Below are 6,362 nucleotides of genomic sequence, written 5' to 3'. Positions count from 1 at the left end.
GCTCAGCTTTTGAGGAGGAAAGAATTTATCCAAGAAGGCAGTGACCAGCTTATCCCAAGAGTCCAGGCTATCCTTAGGTTGTGAATCTAACCATATTCTAGCCCTGTCTCTTACAGCAAAAGGGAAAAGCATGAGTCTGTAGACTTCAGGATCAACTCCATTCGTCTTTACAGTCTCACAAATCTGCAAGAACTCAGTTAGAAACTGGTAAGGATCTTCAGATGGAAGTCCATAAAACTTGCAGTTCTGTTGCATTAGAGCAACTAGTTAAGGCTTAAGCTCAAAATTATTGGCTCCAATGGCAGGAATAGAGATGCTTCTTCCATCAAATTTGGATGTTGGTTTTGTGAAGTCACCAAGCATTCTCCTTGCATTATTATTATTTTCGGCTGCCATCTCCTTCTCTTGTTCGAAAATTTTTGAAAGGTTGTTTCTGGATTATTGTAATTTAGTTTCTCTTAGTTTCCTTTTCAGAGTCCTTTCAGGTTCAGGATCAATTTCAACAAGAGTGCCTTTTTCCCTGTTCCTGCTCATATGAAAGAGAAGAAAACAAGAAAAGAAGAGGAATCCTCTATGTCACAGTATAGAGATTCCTTTATGTTAGTAGAAAAAGAAAGGGGAGAAGAATGTAGAAGAGTGGGTTCGGATATTTAGATGGAGAGAGGTGAAGAGAAGTGTTAGTAATTAAATAATTAAATAGAATAAGAAAAGAGAAGGAGAATTTCAAAAATAATTTTGAAAAAAGGGGTTAGTAATTTTCAAAAATTAGAGATAAGATGTAATTGAAATTAAAACATGAAACAATTAGTTAAAAAAAAGAATTTTTGAAAAAGGGGTGAGATATTTTCAAAAATTAGAGAGGAAAGAGTAGTTAGGTGGTTTTGAAAAAGATAAGAAACAAACAAAAAGTTAATTAGTTAGTTGAAATAGATTTTAAAATCAAATTTGAAAAGATAAGAAGATAAGATAAGATAAGATATTTTTGAAATCAAATTTTGAAAAAGATAAGATAAAAAGATAAGATTTTTTAAGAAAAAGATATTTTGAAAAAGATTTAATTTTAAAATTAAAATTAATTACTTAACTAACAAGAAACTAAAAGATAGGATTCTAGAATTTAAAGATTGAACCTTTATTAACAAGAAAGTAACAAAGTTCAAATTTTTGAATCAATCACATTAATTGTTAGTGTAATTTCGAAAACATGATATAAAGATAAGAAAAAAAGATTTTGAAAATAATTTGAAAAATATCTTTGAAATTTTCGAAAATAAAAAAAATGAAAAAGATATGATTTTTGAAAAAGATTTTAAAAAGATAAGATTTTTAAAATTGAAAATTTGACTTGACTTGTAAGAAACAACTAATTTTTAAAAATTTTTGACCAAGTCAACCCAAAATTTCGAAAATTTGGAGGGAAATCAGGAAAAGATATTTTTTGATTTTTTTGAATTTTTAATGAGGAGAGAGAAAAACACAAACATGACCCGAAACATAAAAATTTTGGATCAAAACACAAGATGATGCAAGAACACTATGAATGTCAAGATGAACACCAAGAACACTTTGAAGATCATGATGAACATCAAGAACATATTTTTGAAAAATTTTTTATGCAAAGAAAACATGCAAGACACCAAACTTAGAAATCTTTAATGCATGGACTCTAACAAACAAAAAATGCATATGAAAAACAACAAACAACACAAAACAAGAAATCATCAAGATCAAACAAGAGGACTTGTCAAGAACAACTTGAAGATCATGAAGAACACTATGAATGCATGAGAGTTTTCGAAAAATGCAAGAAAAATTTTTAAAGCATGCAATTGACACCACACTTAAAAATTGACTCAATACTCAAACAAGAAACACCAAATATTTTTGATTTTTATGATTTTATGATTTTTTGTATTTTCATTAATTTTTTTCGAAAATAAAGTTTGGAAAAATGAAAAAGAAAAGAAAAATTTTTGAAAAAGATTTTTGAAAAGAAAATTACCTAATCTGAGCAACAAGATGAACCGTTAGTTGTCCAAACTCGAACAATCCCCGGCAACGGCGCCAAAAACTTGGTGGACAAAATTGTGATTCCTTTGTTATTGTATTTTGTAAAATTCATTGCTTTTTCAACTATGTGTGGACACAACTCCCTTCAACTTAACCAGCAAGTGTACTGGGTCATCCAAGTAATACCTTACGTGAGTAAGGGTCGATCCCACAGAGATTGTTGGTATGAAGCAAGCTATGGTCACCTTGTAAATCTCAGTTAGGCAGATTAAATGGTTATGGGTTTCGAAAATTAATAATAAATAGAAAATAAAAAGGGATAGAAATACTTATGTAAATCTATAGTGGGAATTTCAGATAGGCGTGTGGAGATGCTAGAATCCTTTCGAATCTCTACTTTCATATTGCTTTCATCCAATCCTTCTTACTCCTTTCCATGGCAAGCTGTATGTAGGGCATCACCATGATCAATGGCTACTTTTAATCCTCTCGGGAAAATGGTTCTATGCGCTGTCACTGCACGGCTAATCGTCTGGAGGCATCACCCTTGTTGATAGCTACATCCCATCCTCTCAGTGAAAATGGTCCAAATGCTCTGTCACAGCACGGCTAATCATCTGTCGGTTCTCAATCAGGTTGGAGTAGAATCCCTTGATTCTTTTGCGTTTGTCATCACGCCCAGCCTTCAGGAGTTTGAAGCTCGTCACAGTCATTCAATACCGGAATCCTACTCGGAATACCACAGACAAGGTTAGACTTTCTGGATTCCCGGGATCCTACTCGGAATACCACAGACAAGGTTAGACTTTCTGGATCCCCATGAACGCCGCCATCTATCTAGCTTATACCACGAAGTTTCTGTTGGGAAATCTAAGAGATATGCGCCCGGCCTAAAGTAGAACGGATGTGGTTGTTAGTCACACGCGTTCATAGGTGAGAATGATGATGAGTGTCACAGATCATCACATTCATCAAAGTGTTGTGCAATGTATATCTTGGAATAAGAATAAAAGAGAATTAAATATAAAGTAATAGTGATTGTATTGAAACTTGAGGTACAGCAGAGCTCCACACCCTTAATCTATGGTGTGCAGAAACTCCACCGTTGAAAATACATAAGTGAAAGGTTCAGGCATGGCCGAATGGCCAGCCCCCATGGTCTAAGGACTATGCGCCCCCAGATGCTCCTTAGATCTAAAGTGATTAAAAGATGTCTAATACAATAGTAAATTATCCTATTTATACTAGACTAGCTACTAGGGTTTACATGAGTAAGTAATTGATGCATAAATCTACTTCCAGGGCCCACTTGATGTATGCTTGGGCTGAGCTTGATCTATCCATGAGCTAAGGCTTTTCTTAGAGTTGAACTCCAAGTTATAACGTGTTTTGGGCGTTCAACTCCGGATTATGACGTATTTCTGGCGTTTAACTCCAGACAGCAGCATGTACTTGGGATAAGATTTAGAACAAGAGAAGGAGATGGCAGCCGAAAATAATAATAATGCAAGGAGAATGCTTGGTGACTTCACAAAGCCAACGTCCAAGTTTGATGGAAGAAGCATCTCCATTCCTGCCATTGGAACCAATAACTTTGAGCTTAAGCCTCAACTAGTTGCTTTAATGCATCAAAACTGCAAGTTTTATGGACTTCCATCTGAAGATCCTTATCAATTTTTAACTGAGTTCTTGCAGATTTGTGAGACTGTAAAGACGAATGGAGTTGATCCTGAAGTCTACAGACTCATGCTTTTCCCTTTTGCTGTAAGAGACAGAGCTAGAGTATGGTTGGATTCACAACCTAAGGATAGCCTGGACTCTTGGGATAAGCTGGTCACTGCTTTCTTGGATAAATTCTTTCCTCCTCAAAAGCTGAGCAAGCTGAGAGTGGATGTTCAAACTTTCAAACAAAAAGATGGTGAATCCCTCTATGAAGCTTGGGAAAGATACAAGCAGCTGACCAAAAGATGTCCATCTGACATGTTTTCAGAATGGACCATATTAGATATATTCTATTATGGTCTCTCTGAATTTCGAAAATGTCATTGGACCATTCTGCAGGTGGATCTATTCACCTGAAGAAAACGCCTGAAGAGGCTCAAGAACTCATTGACATGGTTGCAAATAACCAGTTCATGTACACTTCTGAAAGGAATTCCGTGAACAATGGGATACCTCAGAAGAAAGGAGTTCTTGAAATTGATACTCTGAATGCCATATTGGCTCAGAACAAAGTGTTGACTCAACAGGTCAACATGATCTCTCAAAATCTGAATGGATGGCAACATACATCCAACAGTAATAGAGAGGCAGCTTCTGAAGAAGCTTATGATCCTGAGAACCCTGCCATGGCAGAGGTTAATTACATGGGTGAACCTTATGGAAACACCTATAACTCATCATGGAGAAATCATCCAAATTTCTCATGGAAGGATCAACAAAAGCCTCAACAAGCCTTTAACAATGGTGGACGCAACAAGCTGGGCAATAGCAAGCCATATCCATCATCTTCTCAGCAACAGACAGAGAATTCTGAACAAAACACTTCTAATTTAGCCAATGTAGTCTCTGATCTGTCAAAGGCCACTTTCAGTTTCATGAATGAAACAAGATCCTCCATTAGAAATCTGGAGGCACAAGTGGGCCAGCTGAGTAAGAAAGTCATTGAAATTCCTCCCAGTATTCTCCCAAGCAATACAGAAGAGAATCCAAAAGGAGAGTGCAAAGCCATTGACATAGTCAATATGGCTGAATGCACAAAGGAGGAAGAGGACGAAAATCCTAGTGAGGAAGACCTCCTGGGACGTCCCTCAAGCAAGAAGGAGTTTCCTATTAAGGGTCCAAAGGAATCTGAGGCTCATGTAGAGACCATAGAGATTCCATTGAATCTCCTTCTGCCATTCATGAGCTCTGAAGACTATTCATCCTCTGAAGAGGATGAAGATGTAACTGGAGAGCAAGTTGCTCAATATTTAGGAGCTATCATGAAGCTGAATGCCAAATTGTTTGGTAATGAGACTTGGGAAAGTGAACCTCCCTTGCTCATTAGTGAACTAGATACTTGGATTCAGAGAACTCTACCTCAAAAGAAGCAAGATCCTGGCAAGTTCTCAATACCTTGTACCATTGGCACCATGAGCTTTGAAAAAGCTCTATGTGACCTGGGGTCAGGGATAAATCTTATGCCACTCTCTGTAATGGAGAAGCTGGGGATCATTGAGGTACAACCTACCTTGTTCTCATTACAATTGGCAGACAAGTCCATGAGACAAGCTTATGGAATAGTAGAGGACGTGCTAGTAAAGGTTGAAGGCCTTTACATCCCTGCTGATTTCATAATCTTAGATACTAGGAAGGAAGAGGATGATTGCATCATCCTTGGAAGACCTTTCCTAGCCACAGCAGGAGCTGTGATAGATGTCAACAGAGGTGAATTAGTCCTTCAATTGAATGGGGACTACCTTGTGTTTAAGGCACATGGCCATCCCTCTGTGACAAAAGAGAGTAAGCATGAAGAGCTTCTCTCAGTTCAGAGTCAAGAAAAGCCCATACAGTCAAACTCTAAGTTTGGTGTTGTGAGGCCACAACCAAACTCTAAGTTTGGTGTTCAAACCCCATATCCAAACTCTAAGTTTAGGTGTTGGGACCACACAAAAATTGACCTGATCACCTTGTGGCTCCATGAGAGCCACTGTCAAGCTATTGACATTAAAGAAGCGCTTGTTGGAAGGCAACCCAATTTTAATTATCTAATTTTATTTTATTTTGTTTCATTGTTATTTTTGTGTTTTATTAGGTACATGATCATGAGGAGTCACGAAAAAATCAAAAAAATTAAAAACAGAGTCAAAAATAGAAAAAAAAAATTTTTTCACCCTGGAGGACGCACAGACTGGCGTTCAACGCCAGTAAGGAGCATCTGGCTGGCGTTCAACGCCAGAACAGAGCACCATTCTGGCGCTGAACGCCAGAAACAAGCAACATCCTGGCGCTGAACGCCAGGAATGTGCACAGATAGGACAAACTGCCGCTGAACGCCAGTAACAAGCATGAAACTGGCGTTCAACGCCAGAAACATGCATTACATGGGCGTTGAACGCCCAGAACATGCACCAATGGGCGTTTGAACGCCAGAATGATGCATGAAGGCATTTTACATGCCTATATGGTGAAGGAATGGTATTTCTTTACACCTCAGGATCTGTGGACCCCACAGGATCCCCACCTATCATATTCCCACCTTACCTCCTAATCCTAGTTTTTGTGATCACTCTTCCCCATGTCACACTTCCCAACACCTTTCACCAATCACCTTAATTCCTCTTCCCAATTACCCCGTTCACCACTCACAT

General features: G+C 37.7%; 1 non-coding gene across 1 annotated transcript; it reads right to left on the bottom strand.

Annotated features, from left to right (window-relative positions):
* Positions 1–3,888: 3,888 nt before the first annotated feature.
* Positions 3,889–3,992, bottom strand: LOC130977982 (small nucleolar RNA R71). The gene has a single exon (XR_009085647.1). It is a non-coding gene; the product is annotated as a small nucleolar RNA R71 (small nucleolar RNA).
* Between the last annotated feature and the right edge of the window lie 2,370 nt (positions 3,993–6,362).

Source organism: Arachis stenosperma, chromosome 4, assembly GCF_014773155.1.
Source record: "Arachis stenosperma cultivar V10309 chromosome 4, arast.V10309.gnm1.PFL2, whole genome shotgun sequence".
NCBI lineage: Eukaryota > Viridiplantae > Streptophyta > Magnoliopsida > Fabales > Fabaceae > Arachis > Arachis stenosperma.
Note: the sequence above shows the minus strand (reverse complement) of the source record. Positions and strands in the feature narration are given on the sequence as shown.